This window comes from Bemisia tabaci, chromosome 2 (genome assembly GCF_918797505.1).
Source record: "Bemisia tabaci chromosome 2, PGI_BMITA_v3".
Lineage (NCBI taxonomy): Eukaryota > Metazoa > Arthropoda > Insecta > Hemiptera > Aleyrodidae > Bemisia > Bemisia tabaci.
Window position 1 is genome coordinate 66,516,904 of NC_092794.1, and position 23,587 is coordinate 66,540,490.

Genomic DNA, 23,587 nt, shown 5'->3' on the forward strand with positions numbered 1-23,587 from the left:
TCAGGTTATCATCGTGATATTTCAATCCATAATAATGCTGATTTTTGCGTTTGATCAAAGGAAAATTCGGAAAAATTTTAGTTTGAAATTTCTGTCAGTTTCTTCGTCAAATTATGATTTGCTAGGGGAAATTTTGCAACGTTGAAATGAAGTTACGTTATTTTGACTGGGGGACGACGAAATGAGCGCCGCTCTGGGCCAGACCGGGCGAAACTGACCTAACCTAAATACCATAAATTTTTCGTCAGTGTAGGTAGTCAAACTGTCACTGTAGCACATGTTCATCTTAATACGAACACTTGTCCTGCATCGGGCATCGGGAGAAATGTCCATCCTATAGCTCAAACGGTGTCGGAGGGAGGAGGGGGCGGGGAGGGGGGTTGGGGGTGCATTTGTTGGTAAGCTGCGTGAGTTCCGCGCCGGACCTCGCGACAGGGGGTCTCCAGATCGCATCTCGGTCCCCTTCCTAGCTTTTTATACTGTTTTCTGTTTACACACGATTTATGGAACCATATCTCTTGACAATATCTATATATAAGTTGTTTTACAACTGTTTAATGTCTTATCTTCGAATATTACGGCTCCATTGCTCCCTATAGGGTGTTTCATAAATGAATATATTATGATTGTGCATGTTAATATGATGTAATGCGCCTCTCGGCGGTGCGTCCATAATTTCTCCAAATTTCCAGAAACAACCGCAAGCCGAACGATTCAATTTATCGATGTTTTTGATATCCGCTGTGCTTCCCACAATCATGGGCCCCACACCTGTCAATATTTATCTTTTTGACCTCCTTTTCTCGTGTCTTTCCTCTGGGAGAATCTTGGCCAAGAGTCCAAAAAAAGCAGTTAATTTTATTTATGTGCCAGCTAGAAGAAGCTCTGACTTCAGGTGAACTGATACGCTCCCAAACCTAGTCCCGTTTTATACAAATATGATCAACAAACTAGTGTTGCACCAAACAGCATATCTCTTCGAGGGAAAACTGTGCTCATATGGGCTTTCTCCCTCTGTATTGAGATTTTCAGCTTTATGCTGAATTGTTAACGCACGCTGGCAAAAAAACTCCAACATACTGAAATATGAATCACCTTACTTTTCACAGGATTCCGAGCTTTTCATATTTATTCACGAGTAACGGCAAATGGTCTCCAAATATTTTTTAAATCTGTTAAAAAATCTGTAAATCATACCTCACAAATGTAGGTAAAAACTGTCGCTGAATCTCATTAAAGTCCTAAGAAACCAACATTTACTAGAGGCAGATGCCTTTGCTATACAATGAGCCTCTTAAGGAGGTATGAAAGCACTACAAAACATTTTTCCTCATCAAAATTTACAAGGAAATCGCATCGCGAGGCAATAGGCAAAACTGGAAATATTTCGTTCTAAACAGGATGTAAAAGTTTTCAGTTAACATTGGTGAAAGGCAAAAAAATACGAAAGACGTCATTGTGTGATATACTTCCCATTTGATCTGCGTTAAAAATACTTGATTATATCTCTTTCAGGAGTTGATTTCTGAATTCACATAGGGTGAGATTTCGAAGACAACATTCTGAAGATTGTTCTCGTTCAGATTTCGTCATGCGGCCCAGTAATAAAATACGAAAATTTGTATAATAGTCACTTTAAGTGGAGGTATTTCCTAATAAAAAAACAACGCTTTTTTTAATTTTTTATTTAGATTATCTGGTTCACAGTTTATTAATGTTATACGTATCTATGTAATTTCTCAACTTAGTTTTAAACGTTTTTAGAAATCACAAAACGTTACCCTCCGTATCCGTCATAAAATTAGGTAATCTGATGCACAACGAAGATGTTCTTGAGACAGACCCAGACTTTGATGGTATAACGGGGAAACGGGCCGAGTACAAACTTAGAAAATTTTAAAATTCTTCAGAGAATCTAGCCAAAATTGCATTTTTCTATGAGTCTACACTACATTTTTAAAATTTAAATCGGTCTAAAAAGTTTGAAATTTTTAAACTTGCCATCAATTTGCTGTGTTAGCCTACAGTCAAAAGGCTCGTGAGAGGCAACACGGTTAAATATACGAATATTTTGCTGCCTAGTATTACGGCTTGCGTAGGAGTCGTGTAATCCGAAGGTGTGGGAAAAAAGAAGAAGAAAGAAAAAAAAAACCTACACAACCAATTAAGTTTCGGACAAATGCATTGAGTGGTTTCCACATTAAAGGAGCAACTATTTGTTCGGTGGTCGGGAGTAACATCGGGCATTGTTGGACATTGTTCACAGATTGCTTTAATTAGGGCGGCAGAGGGCTGGAAACCTGACCCCAGGGGAGAGTGGTTTGCCGGTATTTTGGTTGTTTAAGGTGCCAATAAAGCAACTTGCCAACAAACGCAAACATGAGGCGACTGAGCGTGATATACCAGCGGAGGCGGAGGCCGTGTTGGGTGATTGATATGCGGATTCTCGCTACGGAGGCGCAGGCGTGCACCTCCTCGGGGTCGGATTGCCACCCGTGAAATCCCCGAAAATCCCCCGCTGGGCGCTGTCCAACGGGGGCCAAAATTAAGAGCCCTCGCTTTGATATCCTCCCCAAATGAGGACCCTCCGTCGCGTCATCTCCACCCCTGGACGAATCTAATGATTCCTAGGGTAACACTCGAATAAAAACTTGATTAAATGCGTGTGCCGCAGTCATAATTGGACGTATTTATGCTAAAAGGAGATACGCTGCCGTGCTAAGGAAAAACGCCGTATGAACATTCGAGAGTTGCCAAATTTCCTTCGATAAAATGTGTATTTTTGAGGAAAGCTATGAATATTTTCCTTTGACATTTTTAGAAACTTCGGGTGATATTGTGAACAAAATTATGAGAAAAATTGGAAGAAAAATATTGACAAATTTTCCTGAGAGTTCGTGATTTACCAGAGTAAATTTGGCAACGCCTAAAGGCTCATACGGCGTTCTTCCTTAGCACGGTAGTATGTGCATAGGGTTCGCGTGGAACATAGTTCCTTTTAGCATGAATACGTCCAATTAAAAAAAGGGCAATTCGATTCTGGCGCGTTACCGAAATGACACTCAAAACCATACACACAGTGCCTCCAAAATTTGAAATTTTGAGAAAATTGACCAATAGATGTTTTTAAACGAAAAAATTTGTTGATTTAATTTCAGTCTGCGTAAAATTGTTCAAAACCATCCGAAGCGGTCTTCGACAGTGTTGGGGGTAACTGAGAATAAATCGCGAAATTCACAGTTTTGATGAGAAACGATTATGCAACAAGTTGTAATTGTAGTTCCATTAGGCTGATGTTTTCTTTTTGGGACAGCATACTCTCAGCTTAGCGCAATAAACCTACTGGGATAAATACTGCTGGGAGAATTTTCCCTGACTACTTTTTCCGTATACAAGAAATACGTTGAGATGAAATCCTTTTTTTAAAAAAAAGAAAGAAAAAAAAATCTCAAACAAAAGCTCTTTCCGTTAAAAGGGCAATTTTTGTGTACATTGAGCTCTACTAATTTATTAAAAAATGACTTCAATATTTACCAAACACCCTCTGGTTTTCCAGGAGGTCCAATTTTTCCCGAAAAAGCTACACGCCTCTTTCACTAGAAGACCTTAAAACATTTCCGAGATGCTGGATTGGTCATCCAATCCGTGAATTATTGGGCAGATTAATCTGCGTAGATTTGCGGATGAATACACAATATTTTCAATCAACAAAAAAAAATCCAATATTTTTAAAAAAATATGCGGACTTCAAAGCGAACCAACACAGGGCAAGATTAAAAATATAATCCGTTGCTATCATGTTTTTATTAATAGTGAATTTCCACATAAAAAGTGCGGAGGGAGCATAATGGCCGTAGTTTATGTCGGGCCAATTTTCAATAGTGCGTATTTCAACCCAGCACGATACCCTTTTAAAACGCGGAGCTTCGGAAGGGGTTATTATTTCGAGAGCCCCATTGCATTGTCTCACTTTACGGAGCGTATTTTACAACCCCCGCGCTTCGTCCTCCGACTCGAAGAAACCGTTCGAACACACCCCTTCCGCGTTTCTGAGACTTTGGAAAAAACCGGAAAAAACGGCGGCTCGGGACGGAATCCAATATCACTTCCGCGCGGCGACACGTTGAGGTGACAAGTTATAAGTCAATTCGCCCGCGTGTGATGCTCATATTAGACTTTTTATATTTCACTTTAAATTTAAACCGAGACCCGGGGAGGGCCGAGATTGACAGCTTTTAAAGTTGCTGAAAGCTATATTAATGACGCCGGTTCACCCTTCCGCTGAAAGGGGTTAATTTATCAAACGCTCGCAACATTTGGGAATCGCACCCTTCCCTCGCGCGTCTTGCAGCCGTGTCGCTCGCCGCGCCGCTCCGCGCCGCCGTGTCAAAAGCAAGCTTTTCATAATAATTCCTTCTTTATTAATATCGGATTAAATCTAACTGAGTGTCACGCCCCTAAAACAAAGGCTGCCTGTGGCCTGAGTGCGTGTAACACTTGTGTTCCGAAGCGCTGCGCGCGAGCAGTTGGAATAGTGTTGGCGGTGTTGTTCGCTCCATGTGTAAATTAGTCTCAGTTTTTATTTTCTTCTCCCCTCTCTCCGTACCGGACTAATTGCCGACTTGAGTTTCTGTCACTCAACGCGGTGCTGTTTGGATCCGAGACGAGTCAGTGATAACTTCGTGAAGTTATACTCCTTTCCACCCCCCGCCCGACTGGCAGTTTTGACGCTCATCCTTGCAATTCCTTGTCAATGGATCGTATTCAATAGTGGTTTGATGTATTGTTTGGTTTAAAACAGTAGGACATATCTTTAAATAGACATTTTGGGATTTAATTTGGAAAAGCTGAGAATGAGAAAATTTCTGGCAACTTCACTTTTCATTGGTTTGATGGTTTGATGTATTGTTTGGTTCAAAACAATACAACATATCCTCAAACAAAAATTTTGAGATTTAAGTTGGAAAAGCTGAGAATGATTGAAAATTCCTGGCAACTTCACTTTTCATTGTCATATGGAAACCAAAAGAATTAAAAATTTATCACAAAATACCCGTTCCCTCCGACTTCTAAATTGACTTTTGAAACTTTGTTTACCGTTAAAACAATCGATATCGATACAATTTCAAATGTTTGATGTATCGAATTCGATCCATAGAGTCAAAAAATTTCTAACTTTTCCGTAAAACTGATCTTGAGTGACTCTCATCAGCGAGAGACACCTCGTGTAAGATGCCTTTTGTCGTTCGGTAATTTCCTCTTGATGTTCAAATATAAACCCGCCGCATTTTATTATACTTTCTCAGTTATCTACTAAAAGAGAAAAGCACGAGAGGAAAGGAGACATCGTCGGATGGAGTCAGGCTGTCTTTTGGTCAGTTCACACTGCATCCTTCAATTTTAGGAGCCGTTCATGAATTACTAGAAATGCAGAGGAGTGGCATAGAACTGAGTGGTGAATTTTCTCAAATTAGAGAGAAACGCCGAGGTTTCTTGGTGGCAAAGTGTTTTCACCCAAAATCTCTTGAAAACCTCCGGTTTTCGTTTTTGATGGGGACAGAGTACAATTTTTTCTCAAAGAGATACACTGTTTGGTGCAACACTATAGTTACGACCATTCAGGAAGGCAGCTGCAGATGCGTTTCGGGTCTTGGCGCATCCTCAGAGTAGCGCAGCCCAGGGTTGCACCAAACAGCGTATCTCTTTGAGGGAAAATTGTGCTCAAATGAGCTTTTTCCCTCTGTATTGAGATTTCCAGTTTCCTGGATTTTAAACGCATGTTGTTAGAAAATTCCAACTTACTGTCTCACGACGCATGCGTCTATCACAATCAGTTTGTGTAAATATTGCGAGCTTCGTAAGAACTCTCAAACGAGAAAGTAACATTTTTTCAGGAAAATTCACCATTCATGGTTTCGCGCTTGTGACGATGATAATTTGAACTTGGTAACCAGACAGAGTGGGATCGGGAGAGGCCAATCTATCAGAGGCGATGAGCAAACGCGATGCTAACACCAGGAAACAGCAGGGTCTGTGGCGAATGATAGCATTATTGCCAGTGATGCGAGCGCGCAGCTTCAACTCCTCAGTCACCACGCTGCCTGGACCATTTGTCAACCCGCCACGGGTCCATTAATCCCACCATACTCGGCTCATTTTTAAATTCTACCAATTCGCACTGTTGTCGTCTCAATCGTCTCCAGAGGATGTAGTTATCTCCACACGGGTCCTCATTTTCCATAGAAAAGAACGTAACCTATTAATTGTTATTCCCGTTTTTCAGAAAGGGCTTAATCGACACACGGAGACCAGATTGAAGGGGGGGGGGGGTAAAGATTTAAGATGAGGGGGAGGAAAGGCCCCCAAGCATCCCTTCTGGATGGAGAGGGCGGGGGTTTCACCTAACTTCGCTAACCGTGCTACGCTGCAGGAGCACCAACATGAAAGATACAACTATTTTAACTTCCAAGTAGCGAATATTGCATACCCATCAAATTGAAGGTGAATCGTATTGCTTGTTCTTAAATCAATTTGTCCAGGCTCAAGAAGTGAAAAAGATAGATTGAAGTGCATAATACAATGCCAGCTTTCAACCCCCGAGTGGCCCTAATTATTGTTTCGCCATCGGATTAAAGCGCGCTAATATTAGGGCACGAGATTGCGTCCCATACAAAGCACGGGTCAATTGCCTGTTTCAGTAAGAAAGAACGTAACCACTTTTCAATGTTGCCAAATTTTTTCTCGCAAATTGTAATTTTAATTGTGGATTCTTGGGCATCTCCAACTGAAAAATTCACCGATTTTTCATCTGATCTCATGCAAAAATCTGACAAATTTTTGACGAAAATTGCATAGCTACATTTTTGTAAAAAAAACCGAATTGATCGAGTCAATTTTGCAACCTTGGAATGGAGTTACGTTCCTTCGTCTTGGAAACGACGAAATGTAAGCGATCATTTTTTCGCGGAAACACATTAAAAGGCAATATTACGATCAGTTATGCGATGTTTTTGAATAGCAGGTAATTTTAGCGGATTTGACTACAGCGCGAAAGGCAAATCAGAAAAATAAAGATGGCTTGTCGGACTCGGAGGCCAGCGCCTCGAATTAATTTCGCTTGCTGATCGCGGTTATGAAAAAGCTCGCGTATATAAGTTTCCCGTGTTTTTCTCCTCTCTTAATTTCTTTTTCCTCGAGAGTGCGTCGGAGAAATGACTCAGTTTGCTGTCGACTTGCGCGATCATTTCTCTCGCGCAGGCGCTAATCATCCCCCATGCTCCGCACGGCAGGAGTGCGCTTCATTATTCTTGTATTTTACACGAAATTCAACGCTAAACGTGTTTCTTTTCTGCGCCAGCTTTTTACAGCTCCATCTCACTCCGACAAACCCTCAGTGCGGAACGCCTCGGTCAATGAGCGATGGATCTTTCGGTGACGAGTGTGATGCATTAACATCGCTCTATGAAAAACAAGTTAAGGGCCCGTTTAGATTGCATCTACCATGGCTCTATCCATGGGCGAAAAGGGAAGGAAGGCTGCCCCCCCCAGTAATTTCCTTAGCCGCGCCCAAAAAAAGAGGGATTTTGCTAAATAAGATCATGGCACATATCTCATCTTCGAATTTGTAACTCAATCTTTTGCAAAACGCTTAAAATTGCTCCTGAGAAGATTGAATCTTTTGAAAATTTCTTGGGTCGGCCTCTGGACTCTCGTTTGGAGCTAGGAAGATTCCTGGAGTCTTTCTTTGGACTGGGGACTCTTACAGATCCCCCTTGGAGGGGTCGCGGTGTCTTTTTATGCCCCGGGATCACCCAAAGTGAGGTTCGTCTCTTGCCTTCTCAAATAAAAATTCGCCCATGGTGCTATCAGTGTTCCGAGTAAAAAGCAACCAATGCAAATGAAACTAAATTTAAATGAAATTGGTGACAATTTTGAAAATATACGACTTCAGAATAGAAAAGGGGGGTGGGCTCACTTTGTTACTGTGAAATTGAAAAAGGAAAAAAGGAAGGAGAAGAAGAGGAAGAAGTAGAGGAGAAGGAAGGAGGAGAATGAAACAAAAAAGAGGAAGAACAGAAAAAGGAGAAGAAACATAAGAAGAAGGAGAGGAGGGAGAAGAGAGAAAAATAAGAAGAAAATGAGAAGGAAAAGTAGAAGAAAAAAGAAAAAATGGGAGAAACACTGGAATAAAGAACACATTGGATCTAGAGTCCAGACTCTTGAAAACCTTGACAAGAAAATGGACTCTTGATTCAATCAGATCTAAGCTTAGATCGAAAGGAAATCCGCTCAAATTAAGAGACTTGGTTCTTGATTTAAGCTTAAATCTGATTGAATCAAGAGTCCATTTTCTTGTCAATGTTTTCAAGCGTCTGGACTCTAGATCCGATGTGTTTTTTTTCCAGTGAAAGACGTATCAATTTAAATCTTTTTCTTCCTTTTCTACCTCTCATCCGTCTTTTCCTTGATTTTCATCCTCCTCTGCTCTTCCTTCCTCCTCGTTCCCCTCTTTTCCTCCGTCATTGTCTCGGGGTCTTGAACACCACCGTAGTGGGTCCGACGAGGGTTAAAAGCTTAGAGCATAGCAACGCTGCAAGACCTCCGCCACAGACTCTGCTAATTGGCTCTCGGGCTACAATAGATTCGTATCGCCACTTCTCTGTAATCAGTCCTTTTCACACCTACTCGACGTCTCGCATCGCGTCGCGTCGTGCCCCAGCCCCCCTTGGTCCCCCGGCCCCCCGGTCCCCTCGGTGGGCGGCCGAGCCAATGGTTCTTAGGGGGGAAGGGGGCGCTGTTCCGTTCACGCGCGCATCACTTGACCATTGTCTGCGATCAGTTTCCGTCCACACCTGACCACGCTATGCCCCCCTGCCCCCCTTCACCCGACGCTGCTCCCCCTAATCGGACCATTAACCGGTTTGCGATTCTCGTCTCGGGCTCATATTGTTACATAGATTATTAAAATGAACTATTTCTCGGAGGGATATCGGAGAGAGCGGTCCCTTATACGTAAACTTGTGAATCTGTTATAATTTTCTGGATGTTTGATGTTAGACCGAGTTCTGAAACTAAAATTCAGCCACCTTCTTTTTCTTTTTGTTTCTCTTCTTTATGATGTTTTTACAGATTCACGCAACGTAAATTTGCTCACGGCTAAATTTTACACGAGCATATAGCTTCAACTAATATACAAGGGCGAGAATCTTTTTTCCAAAAATTTTCTGGGAAAATCAATAAATTACTCTGGTTGTGTCAATGGAGGAAGCGGATTGAGTTGAATAATGAGATGAAGTGGTAGAGGAGAAGGGTAGCGAGAGGCAAGCGTATAACAGAACCAAAGAAGTGATCACAAGTTTGTCGGGGAAAATGCAGTAAATGTTAAAACATAAAGTCACAAGAGAACGTCATAGGTTGTGCTTTTTGGGCCGTAAAGTATTACGTAATACACTCATGAGGGGAAGGGGGATTTGTGCCAGCGTTATGGTGCGTTGCAAGGGGTGGGGGAGGGCAGGCCAGCGTTACGTAATTCAAAAGTGGGAGTGCAGGGCTGCGTTACGGCCGTTACGGGTGATTTACAAGGGGAGAGAGGGGAGTAAGAAATCGGAGAAAAAGTGCGTTACGTAATACTGCATGCCGTGCTAAGGAAAAACGCCGTATGACATTCGAGAGTTGCCAAATATCCTGCGATAAAATGTTCATTTTTGAGAAAAGCTATGGACATTTGTCCTTTAAATTTTCAGAATCTTTAGGTGAAATTGCGAACAAAATTATCCTAAAAATTGGAAGGAAAATATTTATAAATTTACCAGGAAATTCGCGTTTTATCAAAGAAAATTTGGCAACGCCTGAAGATTCATACGGCATTTTTCCTTAGCACGGCAGAGTACTTGAACGGCCCCTCTAGAGTGAAGAAAGTAAAAGGATTTGAACAATGGAACCAAGTTACGTTGCATGAAGCTCAATGTGTGAACTCGATTGGTGTCAGGACGCTAAGGGAAATCTTCATATTGAGTTTTGTGAAGTGTTAGAGACATTCTATTTAGGGAATTTGTGAATAAGTTTTGGCAAGTTACTTCCGATCATCGTGACATCTGCTGGATTCTTGTCAAGAGACACGCTCATTTCCATTTTCTCATTCCCTTGTCCCACCACCCTTCTTTGTCTCCCTTGTTAGCTTCTCTCCCTTTCTTCATGAAAACTTTTCAGAAAGTTTCACCTCTCATTTTGGATGTTTAAAAACGTTATTGCACTGGTTTTTCTTTTTTTTTTTTCTTCACCAACTGCAGCTGCAGGCTCTCTACTCTGTTTAATTTTTGTCATTGCTTATAATTTGCATCGAAATGTTTATATTTATCATCTATCCAAATCAACCTTTGGAGTTTAATTTTCAAACCAAAAGGCGTCTGTTGGTGGTGTGCCATCTCGTGACGTGCCTCGTTTTTTTAATTGTTCTTCCGAGTCTCAGCAGCGACTCGACATCTTACTGACAGCGCAGAGCGGAGCATTGCAAGTTCAAGCCTCGCGCCTTCGCGCCTTCAATTTTTCAGACGCAACACGGACATCCATCAGGCACGAATAGTTGTATCTCTGCGCCGTCAACAACGATCGTCGATTTCTTTGCTCTTATCCATATCATACTCATTTTTGTTCGCTTTATTCGGAGTGAAGCTTCAAGGGCTGCGTGAGCAACCCATCGGAAGATAGGATAGACATAATGAGGCCTTGTTTTTGAACTTTTCCCCGAATCTGCGAAGACAGCTCATCAGCATAGAGCGATTTCACCGCAGTTCCGAGCCTCGCACCATCGCGCCTTCAATCTTTTCAGCTGCAACACGGGCATCCGTCAAGCACGAATAGTTGTATCCCTGCGCCGTCATTCACGCGTGTCTTTCCTTTTTTGCTTTAGACCTGCACGAGAACTCAATAGCAGTGCAAATCATGGCGTTTAATTGGTCATACATTATGCCTCGGATTAAAGAGAATTCTCCTGGTAAATGCTCGGGTTCAAAACCTTTAAATTAAAACAACAAGAATTTACCGCACAAAATTGTTGTTCAATACCTAAAAATCACAAATCTAAAACACATTAGGCATATAATATGCTTTTTTTTCTTCTTTTTTTTTTAATTAGCACGTTACCGACAGTTAACGTTCGCAAAACCTAACGGAGGTCTGTTACTTTTTACCGTCTCCCGACCTTTCTCACAGCTTAAACAAATCTCCTTTGAACATTTTTTTTACAGGTTATAGGACATTCTGTCAAGGATTTTTGTCAGCGCACCTGATTTTTCCTGTTATTTACGTCCATGCGTTTTTTCGGCAGGGGAGTTTTGGTCCACATACCAATTATTCTTGAGTCTCAAAATAAAATATTCTTAACGGCATACTCAGGAATTTTTCTGCCTAAATCGAGTCACTTTTTTCTCAAATAAAATTTGAAAGTCACGCTGAAAAAAAAATCTCGGTGTATTTACTAAGAAAAGGGTAAAATTACGAAGAATTTAGGGTTCTATTTGATCCCAGTTCTTTCTTGGTAAAATTACTATTTACGGAATTGGTAATTTTACCAAGAAATCTTGGTAAAATTTTTGAACTTTCCCGGTAATTTTACTGGACCTTCGTAAAAACGCCAATATTTTTTATCGACTGTGGTAGAGTTACCGGGAATTGATTACCAATAAAAGTGGTATTCTTACCTGAAAAAAACAGTAAAAATACCGGTTTTTAGGTAAGCTTACCAGTCTGTCTTGGTAAAATTACCAATAATTGGTAAAAAAGTGAGATGGTAAAGGTACCAACGGACCTTGGTAAAAACGCCGAGAATTTTTTTTCAGTGTATGCTACACATTATTAAATACGGATGCTACAACTTGATGAGTTTTAGGACTACCGCTATCTTTTTGTGCCGTAGCATCTTGATTTATTTTGCGGAGACCGCTGCGTATTCTTAAAGGATGCCAGTCATTCTTAATATGTTGGGGCGCCTTCAATTTCGAATGATACTATGCAACACCTCTGTTGTGAAATAACTGCTTGAGGTGCCATGCCGCGGCACGGCGAACGGGCTGCCAGCGCGAAACGCGCATTGGCGCGGCGCCTACAAACCTAAGTAGATACTTCAAACATTGCGCAAAGCGTGAAGTATCCCTTTAGGTTTGTAGGCGCCAGTGAGCCTCTCGCGCTGGCTGCACGCCGCTCCGCTCTGTTTGGCTCTAATATTTAAACTCGCAGAGTAAGCGTTTTTCAACTCATGATTTTGAAATGCTTGCACACTCTGCATGGACTATTCTCATTTAAATTGATGAAAAAAGATATGTATTAAAGGAAAATATATTGTGCATCCTGTAAATATTAAGGTGATTCCGTGTCAAATTTAATGATTTCCAAAGCCCTCTAATTTTTTCTTTCATAGTCTGTGCTTTTACTGTGCTGCAGAGCAACCAAACGCTCAAAATTGGACGTATTTGATTCTAACGGATAGATGAACAAGTGGGTTAAAACCAAAGATTGCGTGCTTTTTGGTTTTTTCCCCTCTTTTATTCATTTTTGTACAGTTCCTTTCAACACACGACTCGTTGAGATTAATATCGATGCCATCGCTTGAAAATGTTTTACCAATTTTTTCTACGTTTTACTAAGATGAATCACAAGAAAAAAGTAGCATTTCATTTAAAAAATGAGTTACCATAACAACACCTCCTTCTCTTTCAATTTTCTCATTTCGATATTGTCGATATAATTTTAAAATCGGACTGAAATATAATGCTTGAACCAAGTCACTGTTGCTTATTTTACGCATGGATGTAAACTACTGGACAAAACAGGTGCGTGGATAAAAAATCGTTGACGGAATGTCCTGAAAATTTTTTAAAATAACGTGAAACGAAGATGATCTCAAGGCACTTTAATCGTGCAGTGAGCAATGTGCCACCGTTCCATCAAATCAAAAATAGACTGCAACACTTGAATATAAAATGTAAAACATAATCAATGATTTCGAATAATTCATACTATGTTTTTAAAATTTTTATTTAGTGGATTTAAAGTAGGCAAATGGTCTCACGGAAATACGAGATAGATGATAGATATTAATGAGGGCAAATTCAATGCTTTTATAGCCTGATTGAAAATAATCTGAAAGTGAAATACAGAGTACTGCCCAGGCCTTCGACTGATACTGGATATTTCCGGTGCTTCTATCGTTTTTTTTTGTTAAATTTAACGTAATCCGTATCAACACGAAGTCTTTACGTATCAACACGAGGTCTTTAGTGTACGAACAAATACGCGGTTAATGAGATGCAGTTTTCTAAGCAGTAACGATGTTTTATTTAGAAGTTTAATCAATTAATCGCAGATATTACAAAAATAAAATTTTATCTTTGCAGTTTTTAGGGAGTTTCAGGGGCAGCCCCCTCTGAGCCTCATTTCACAAGATGAATTTTGAGTTTTCAATTTTTAGATACGCAGATAATTTGAGCTGATTCCATCACAATCAGGCAAGGAGAGCAGAAATTGCCTAATATGCTTTATTGTTTTGGTTTTTTGATTGAAAATTAATGAAAGGGAAGTGCACAGAAAGTTTCAAGGAGTTATGTTGTTCGGTTCTCAGTCAAATACATCAAACTTTAGAGATGTATTTACGCTGATTCTCGTTAAATCTGCAGCGTGTGTAGTTTTATTATTTTAAAAGATTCGTTAATCGTGCATGTTATAACATGAAAGCATCAAAAAATTAAACCTCTTGTAAACTTCAGACTCTTCAATATTGAAAGTGAGTCTCACATTAGTAGCAAGGGCATTGCGAGAAAATAGGTATTGATGCTTCGTAAGTGCATCTCTCGGAGTCTGACGTCATAGCGTAGCAGTTCGTAGCGGTTGGCAAGGCGAGGCTTCTCCAACAGCCACAGCATAGCCTCTTATAATGTGCAGTTTCGCTCCCTTTCGGATCGTCGTTTCCGTAGTGTAGTGGTTATCACGTGCGCTTCACACGCGCAAGGTCCCCGGTTCGATCCCGGGCGGAAACAATTTTTTTCTTCTCCAACATAATTTATTTTTTGCCTCTGTTGTGTATATCAACTCACAAGCCTAAGTAATTATGTCTTGAGACCATAAATGATATTTTAATTCGAATGGCGAAAACTTTAGGAACAGGGCCTGAGAGGGATTTTTTGAATAATCATCATTTTTCCGAATATTAACGACGGTTCGGATGAAAACGCATGAAATATGGCTCATTGGCTTCCATAATTTTACTTTTTAATAATAATTTTTACCCTTAATAATCCGTAATTTATAGCACTGAATTCATCCACAAACCAAAATGCATTGAAAGAAACCTAAGATAAAACCCTAAAAAAAAAAAAAAAAAAAAAAAAAAAAAAAAAAAAGAGCGTTTAAAATGTAGGTAGCCCAACATTGTTATGAATTTATCCTCTATTCATACAACCGAGTTTTCAAACTAAACCTGACTGTAGGAAAAGGAGGTTGCATGAACCGAAGATAGGGTCCTTCGTACTAAGAACACAATAATTTCATGTACCGAGCAACATGGCCGATATACAGAGTTCTTTAAAAGTCCCGTGTATCAGCACCCAACATCACCCCTGTAACGCTTGAACAAATAAAGGCAGAGACCTGCAACTTTCTGACTACTCCTAGGTAAAAAAAAAGACATTTGGGGCCCTAAAAATTTTTAGAGATCACCCCCCAAAAAGGAGTGAGAACCCTAGGGGTCATAGAGGTGGCGCGGAGCTATCGAACACGAAAAACAAAATATTAGCAACATTATTATTCGGAGCATGATATGGGAATTTTCAACTAATGGGTGACTTGGCAAGGTCTGAGCTAAAATAAAGCGTCACATGTTTCCTCTTTAAAATCTTACGTAGAAAACTACTCAAACAACGGGAAATTCCGAAATTAAACGAGATGGCAGAATATCTTTTCCGCACAAAGTACATTTGTGGTAATTTTTCCGATTATCGTTGCCGCACAAAATTATTTTCGCACAAATAAGATCTCAAACATCTGGCCCATACGTAGGAAAGAACAAACATAAATGTGGTTTAATAATCTTAACTTCCGCCCGCGCCATGTGGCTTAGACCGCACTGTGTTTGGCGCAATGCGCGAAGTATCCCCACAGTCTTGTAGGCGCTACGCGTTTCACGCCAACCGCTAGCTGCTGACCGCACTACGTTTGACGCAATGCGTGAAGTATTCGTGGAGTCTTGTAGGCGCTAATATGTGTTCCATGCTGACTGACGCGGCGAGGGCTTCTCCTTTTCATCTCAAGTCCTCGTCATCATTGCTCTTTGCGCCGCGCCGCTCCAGGCCAAATTGCGTGTTTGGTTTATCTCTCAACTAGACTAATGAAAGGCGTTGTCTCTTGTATCACCGAAAGACGAACAAATTAAAAATTACCATACTTGAACTCTCAGGAAATGAGAGATTTTCTCGTCTTTTCTCGTTTTTAATTTTTTTTTCTGAATCCGATTTTTTTTTTCTTTTCTTTTTTTTTACCTACATTTGAAAAATTGCAACATTTGCCGCCATGGGCCGCGGCCCATGTGGCCACCCCTAAATCCGGCCCTGCATATCACCCAACAACCCCTACCGCCTACCCTTTTTCCCCCTCGGCTCACCTCGTAGGACATTGTACTCACGGTCAAGACCGAGTGAGGGGCAGACATGATTCTGACGTAAATTTGTATTTTCTTCTTTTGCCTCGAGATGAGCGGTGGGAACTTGTCACTAATTTAGTGTAATAGATGAGCGTCCGCTTGGGAGGATATATGGACGTTATACTAAAAGGAACTAAGTGCATAGGGTTCGCGTGAGCCGTAGTTCCTTTTAGCGTAAATGCGGGCATAAGGATGCCCGGCACGTAATTCCGGGGAACGACGGGCACGGCCGGAGCGGAACGCAGACGCCACACGACACGCGACAACCGCGATCATGACCAGACGCAGGCGCACGAAACGAGACGCGACCCGACACGACATCCAAAGACCGGGGGCATTATTCAGGGGGCAGGGGTCTGAGCCCCCCCCCCCCCCCTTGAGTCTAGACTGTGCGTTGAAGAGATTTTGGTTGAACTGTCCTGTCTACACCTACGCAGTTTTTGACTCACGCTATTACGCAGAATTTTGGGAGAATTGGTTCGATGAACTGGGATCTCTGGAATGGAGATGTTGCATGTGTGAGGAATTTGCGATTTGACTGTTGATTATTATGTTAAAGTTTGCGAGAAACACGATGGTGCCACTGGTTTTCTCTGAAATCAACTCTCAAGCTCAAAAAAAGCTCTCAAGTTGAGGCCAAAATGGAGGGATTCCCACGCTATCCTGAGAGTCCACCTCTACATCAAAACAAACTCTCCGTGCAAAGATAGGGAGCAAATACATTAGCAGTGATGCCGTGTTTTCAGTTTTGGAGTCCCCAAATAAAGTGGCAACCCTGTTAATGTATTTGCTCCCTATCTTTGCATGGAGAGTTTGCTTTGATGTAGAGGTGGACTCTCACGGTAGGGTGGGATATCCCTCCATTTTGGCCTCACTTTGAGAGCTTTTTTTGAGCTTAGGAGATGATTTCAGAGAAAACCAGTGGCACCATCGTGTTTCTCGCGAACTTTTACATAAGAATCAATGGTCAAATCGCAAATCCCTCACACAAGCAACATCTCCATTGTGGGCGAATTGGTTCGATGACCTGGGATCTCTGGAATCAGTTCCGGGAACGAGTTCGCCGGAAGTTCCGCGAACCGCGCTCGTGTGGACAAGTCCGTATGTGGGGCGTCTGAGGGTTAAACCTCGAGTTTGTCTTAAACGGTCATGAATAAGTAGCGACTTCTATGGGTCAAAAGAGACGTCTTCCCTCTTTAACCCCCCCCCCCCCCCAAGTGCCCCAAAAGTCCGAGGTAGCAGCGATCGCGTTGATTTGCGGTTTGATCGGAATATATTGCGATTATATTGACGTCGATTTACAATATTGCATGATCAAAAATCCCAACTTAATTTCAAAATATCGCAATTTTCCATTTAATAAATGCTACTTGAGTAGTGGATGATACGACCACCCTTCAATTTTCGAGTAAATCATTGGTAATCCTGAATTTCGGCAACGGTCTTGAGCCACAACTAATGGTAAAACAGGCAGCATTCCAAAAATATTTAGCGTTGAATTCATCCAAAGTCTCAAAAATATCAACATGCCAAGGTAAAAGGGAATTTTATTGGTTTCCAGTGGATCTTTGAACTTCAACGGCAAACATCTTTATAGACAAACTGCAAAAAACTAAGTTATAAAATTAATACAACTGGTGTAGTCGCGAGGGATTTTTGGAAGAGGATCAAACCTGCTGTTAGGCGCATCTTGTGTTTATTTCTTCTAGGGCAGGGGGGATCGACTCCCTTTCGAAGGGAAGGAAGTCCTTTTATAGATAATTTTGGAATTTTGAGTTTGAAAAAGAACGATTTTGAGGTATTTCCAACAAAATATCATATGCATGCTTCCCGCCTTACAGGCAGATTTTTTCACCCAACACGTTTCTACAAATACGCAGAGTGCACAGGTTTTTGTCGCGAGAAAATTATTATGAAGTATTCGATTCCAAAAGAGGAAAGCAGGAGTAAGTGGGGACCAAAAATTCTCCGAATATATATTATTTTTATCGGAACATTGAAAGGAGGGCAAAAGTATGTGCTTGGACCAAAAATATGCAAATTAGTAGTTCGCAATATAGACAGCCTGTGCTGTGAGAAAATAATTGTCATTTAAGCGAAAGAAACTTTAAAGGTTGAAATTTGCATATGTATACTTGTAAGTTGTAATCGTGTGAAACAACTCAGCGGTGCGATTATTCATTCGACGCGTCGCTCCACCTCGTAATAATCCACGGATTCAGAAAAAGTAAACGCGGTTGTCAAAAATCGTCGCACCTCTGACGTAAGGGCGTATCTCTATTTCCACATAAGACCCCGACAGCTTGGAACTATATATGGAGCACAGGGTTCACGTAGAAGATACGCCCATACGTCAGAAGAGCAACGAAATAGCAGGATCGGAGCGCGAACGTCCCTATAAAAAGTCATCCTATTTCGGCAATAATTTCGGGAAGCACCTTTCCATTCTACAAAAGCGCTATCTAACACAGTCATTCTACAAAACTAAAGACGCCTTTCTCCTGAGTCCATGTCATCTTCTCACAAAAAGGTGCTATCCATGTAGAACTAGAGCAAAGGGAAGAACACGCGGTGAAGATGGCGCGGCGCAGACATACAACTATTCGTACTCGATGGATGTCCGCGTTGCGTCTGGATAATTGAAGGCGCGATGGCGCGAGGCTTCAAAGTGCAATGCTTCTCTATGCTGCTAATGAGGTGCCGCTTAATTTCGGGGGGAAATTTTAAAAACGAGGCCTCATTACGTCTATCCGATCTTCCGATGGGTTGCTCACGTACACTGAGAAAAAACTATGGCTTATAAACCTATTAGAGGTAAATATGGAACACCACTAATAGTAGTACCTCTACATATAATAATAGCACATATACCTCAGTTATGGTACGGGGTACCTTAATTAGGTACAGAGACCTTAGTATGGTTCACAGACCGAGAATCATTAGTTTATTTACGACTATTATAGGTGTTCCATATTTACCTCTAATAGGTTTATAAACCATAGTTTTTTCTCAGTGTAGCTCATGAAGCTTCACGACAAGTAAGACCTACGGAAATGAACATAATATGAATACAGAGCGAAGCAAATGACACCCTTTGATGACGGCGCAGACATACAACTATTCGTGCTTGATGGATGTCCGTGTTGCATCTGAAAAAATTGAAGGCGCGAGGCTTGAACTCGCAACGCAATGCTCCGCTCTACACTGTCAATGAGGTGTGTCGCTGAGACTCGGGAGAAAAGTTATCAAAAACGAGGAGTGACACGAGATGCCACGCCACCAACAGACGCCTTTTCCTTTAAAAATGAAGCTCCGAAGGATGATTTTCTGTCCAAAAAGGTGCCTGATGTCCCCACATCAATACTGGTTCTTCTTCACTCCCATTTTTTCCTGCCCTTAATTCCTTTATTTTCCCTTTTTTTTCTCTCATTCCCTTTTTCTTTCTGTCTTCGTCTCACTTTTTTTTTAGTTTGAATTATATCGTTTTCATTCACTGATCCCTGGAGAAGAAGAAGGGAAGAAGGAGAGATGGTGTACTAAAATGCTGTTTGCTTGGGTGGCACTTTACCTTCGCAACGGGCTTGTAAGAGACTTTGTTCATTCTAGGACCAAAATTAAAGTATAGATTGAAGATTTAAACGCGTTTTTATCATTTTAATACATTATGAAGAAAAAAGGTTCAAAGAAATCATGTATAAAGACAAGGACAAACCAGACGCATCAAAGGGGAAAAGTTGTATTTATTTCAACACTTTTTTTTTTAAATTTCTCATTGGAATTTCTTGTCAGACTCGTTGATTCTTTCTCTACACTTGTAAACGAGGAGGACTACAAGTATGACCCGTGCTATCCGTCAAGGCGCATGTAAATATACGGTCTCTTTCCCTTGCTTCGGATTGTTTTGATGTGTTAAAATGCCCAACGCACTTAAAACGATCAAGTGTTGAGCAAGAAGAACTGGAAGGTGACTAGAGTAGGTGCGCCTACATTTTCGCTTCAAGTCTGCGGTCATTATTTTCAACAAACTACCTTGTCTTCTCATTTCTTTCAATTTTTTATTTTCATTATTTTATTTTTATGTACTTATTTTTTCCCCTTCTATCCACCTCTTTAGCATCTTCTTTGTTCTCCTCATGTAAGACACAGAAGTCGGCACCATCTCATAACGGATTGGTTAGTTGAGGACGAAAAGAAGTCTAAGAAAGAGAGAAAGGAGAAGAAGAAAAGGTTAGTTCTGTAGAATTTTGTTAGAATTGTACAGCCTTTTCTTGTTGAGCGTTTCTCAAAAAATTTAATAAAACCTAATCAAGTGTCTTTGGTAATGCATTTGTGAGGATTAAATGCAGGTAAATTAAAAACCAGTTTAATTGTTATCGGTGAACCACTTTAGAAACAATTAAATGAGCTAGCGTTTTGTGTTCTTCAGATAGCGCGGGTATCACAAGGAGGCACAGACAGTAGCAAATGAAATACTAAGTTTGCCAAGTTTAATGAAGAAATTGGTGGATCTTCACGGATTCAAAAGAACAAAGATTCAAAGCAACCAAGAATTCTGGTTGAAACTAAGTTAATGACAACGATGAATTGGTGGAAACCTGAAAACCTTCATTTCAAGCGGAATCTTTCAAATTGGGTTTCACTTGACCTTTAGTATAGTGGTAATGCGCCGTCAGTCAAATTAGACCCATTCATCAGTTGAAAATAAGCCCCCTTCTAACATCTTAAAGAAGTAGTTTATCATGCGAATGAATGAATTGCTCTTAACTGGTATACATGTTTTTTTTAAAGGTAAAACATTTGAATTTTTAGAGGGTGCATGTAGAGCGCCGCGTGTTTTACGCACATTGAAAAAAATTAGTTAATTATGCAGCAGAATGAGGATGCATGGCATCCGCCGAAAACAGATGAGGTTGTTGAGTTTTTACCAATTTCTTTTTCGGCAGAACTATAGTTTTGACTAAAAGTCGCTTCAAAAACCCAATGGGGTTTTCAGGTTTTTACCGATGACTCATCGACTGCAAAGATACACATTTTTACGAAGCAGCCCGAGACAATCGTAACATGAAAAAAACAAGGAACTGAGGGGCGGAAAACAAGTCTAAAAATACAATACTAAACACCCGAGACGTTTTGACTCAAAAATGAGTCATTTTCAGTGGGAAAATAAATTAAACATTTTAAAATATCGATGAAAAAGCCAGCTTTGTAGGTCTCAGGTTTTTTTTTATCGATATTTCGTAATTTTAAATTTATTTTCCCACTGAAAATGACTCAGTTTTGAGTTAAAACGTCTCGGGTTTTTAGTGCTGTATTTTTAGCGTTGTCTCTCGTTTTTCATCTTTGTTTTTTTTTTTGTTTATTTTTTTTTCATGTTATCGCATCGACGAACCTAGTTTTAACTGAAATCTTCCGCAAAACCGCGAAATGAAATTCATTTGAAATTTTTTCCAACTGACTCTGTTAAAACTACATCTTTACATCTCGTTGTCGTTTTTACCCGTTTTATTGGTTTTCGGGTTTGGACTCGCAACATCGGCACGGCTTTGAAGGTGACAATGTGGCCGCTTTGGCCCGGACATCGGTATATAAGGCAATAAAAATCAGATGAAACTGGGGAACAGCAAAAATGTAAAAAGTAAAGAAAACACAGAGGAAAGATTGAATAAAAACACACATTGTTTTACGGCGCTGTTAACGAAGGGAACGGATCCCTTGGCGTGTAAAGGATTGAGGCGGGAAGACTGGCCGATAGGCCGCCAAGGAGGTGGCGGGGCGAGGAGGCCGGAGGTATAAATGGGAAAACCGTGTACGAATCACCTTACAACAAAGCCGGCCACATTAATTTAAGTTGTTACAATAAAAAGTGGGAAAAAAATAAATAAATAAATCGCTGAAAGAAGAAAAAAAAAGTTGGGAGAGCATTTTTGAGCTCCCTCGCCCGGGGAAACCGTGAGCTTATCTTGAACAAACTTGTCTACTGCATCTATTCCGCCGTGCTACGGAAAAACGCCGTATGAACATTCGAGGGTTGCCAAATTTCCTCCAATCAAATGGTCATTTTTGAGCAGAGTTGTGAATATGTCCTCTTGAAATTTTTGGATGGTTTTGATCTAATTACGAATAACATTCTCTGAAAAATTAGATGGAAATTATTCACAAGTATTCCTAAAAATTCGTATTTGATCAAAGGATATTTGGCAAGTAACGAAGGTTCATACGGCGTTCTTCCTTAACACTGCAGTATTCCTCTTCTTCGATTCGGCGGGGAAGGGGTGGGGGAGGGGGGAGGGGGGGCTTTCGAAGAGCGCTGGATGAATGGATGAACCAATGAGGAGGGGACGGGAGCAAGTGGACAATGATTATTTATGTTACACCAAAAAAGAAATAATCTAATCTACATGGGCGAGGGAGAGAGAGGGAAATATTGTCCGAGCCCCGCACTCAACATTCGTCAAGACATTAACACTCCTCACTCACACACGCACACCAAAGCACACGGGCGACACGCGTAGCGGAGGAAGATAGGTGCGCATATAAACCTACCTAAATAAGAATCCATTTGAAATTAATGACATACGTTTTGAAAAGGTATCAAATGTTAATTATAAATCGAACCGCATAAAAAACCTCTCAACATTTATTCCCCGGCCGTCCGAGCTCGTCTCTAAATTGCGAGGACAGTGTCACATAGGCGCGCGCAGGGCAATCGCATGAATGGCGCCTCGAACTTCCACCTCGACGGTTTTTTTTTTACCTACCTTCGACAGTGTTACATTATACGGTCGAGGAACGAGAAATAAAGGGAGAACATAAAAGTAAAAAGTCATTTAACTAACTCTCCGTCTGCTCTCGTCCGGATCGAATCGACGAGTCCACTTACTTGTGCGATTAACTGGAAAAAAAAACAATGTCGAGCGCTATCAGCTTGTAAAATTATTTTTCGACGAGAAGTAGCTCTCGCAGCTCTGATTATTTACTTAAGCAGTTCGTGTTTTACAATTTTTTTTAGCTGATAACAGTTACCGAGCTCCTTTCCGCGGAGTGGAGTGTAATCATTTTATAAGTCTATTAGCGATTTAAAGGGCCGTAAAATTGCCTTCAAATTAAATTTTACTCGTGTCCGTGCTCATTAAGACACTATTTTTGATAACGCTAGCTCATCAGACTCTTTGACAAGTTTCAGCGGCAAGTAGAGCTACTCGGCTGGGCAAATCTCGTCAGTGGGTTTTTTTCATTTTCCACGCGTGTTTTCAATATTATTAAGACTGATATTTTTTGTCCAGTTTTTCAATTTTGATAAATTCATAATGGTCTCCATATTTTGGCGCGTATACGTAGTATACCGCCTTTGCGATCGTTTCGAACCCTGCTCGATACAATAACCGAGTCCCTTAGTTCCTTACCGAAAAGTGACTACCGCGAACTTTTGAGATTTTCCAAAGCGTGTAAAAAGTTTATTTATCCATCAATAATTATGATTTAAAGTTGTTTCTCATTCTGGGGGTCGCTAGTTTATGTGCAGTGAATACCAAGAGTCTACGTTACTTGGTTTTTTTAAAAAAAGCCTAAGAATGCGACGCGCTGATTTAAAATATGCATATATAAGCAGAATCAAGCGAATTGATTCGAGGATGGCTGAGCAGGTCGGCACTCTCGGAATGAGAATCTAACTCCTCCGTTTTGTTCAAAACGTTGCTTTGACAGATCTGTAACCTCGGTTATACTGTTCAAAAGTTGGTACCCGTGCTCTGAAAAACCCAAATAAGCCAAGTTCGTGTAACTATGGTGTCATTGCCTCGACCGGGCTGTGCTGTGTTGCCAATTGTTGGAGGATAGGTTACTTGCCCGGTGGTGGCTACCGCCACTCATGATAGTGCAATCTGTGTAAGTGCAATCTGT

General features: G+C 40.8%; 1 non-coding gene across 1 annotated transcript; it reads left to right on the top strand.

Moving 5' to 3' along the window:
* Window positions 1-13,957: 13,957 nt before the first annotated feature.
* On the top strand, window positions 13,958-14,030 carry TRNAV-CAC (transfer RNA valine (anticodon CAC)). The gene has a single exon. It is a non-coding gene; the product is annotated as a tRNA-Val (tRNA).
* Window positions 14,031-23,587: the final 9,557 nt, after the last annotated feature.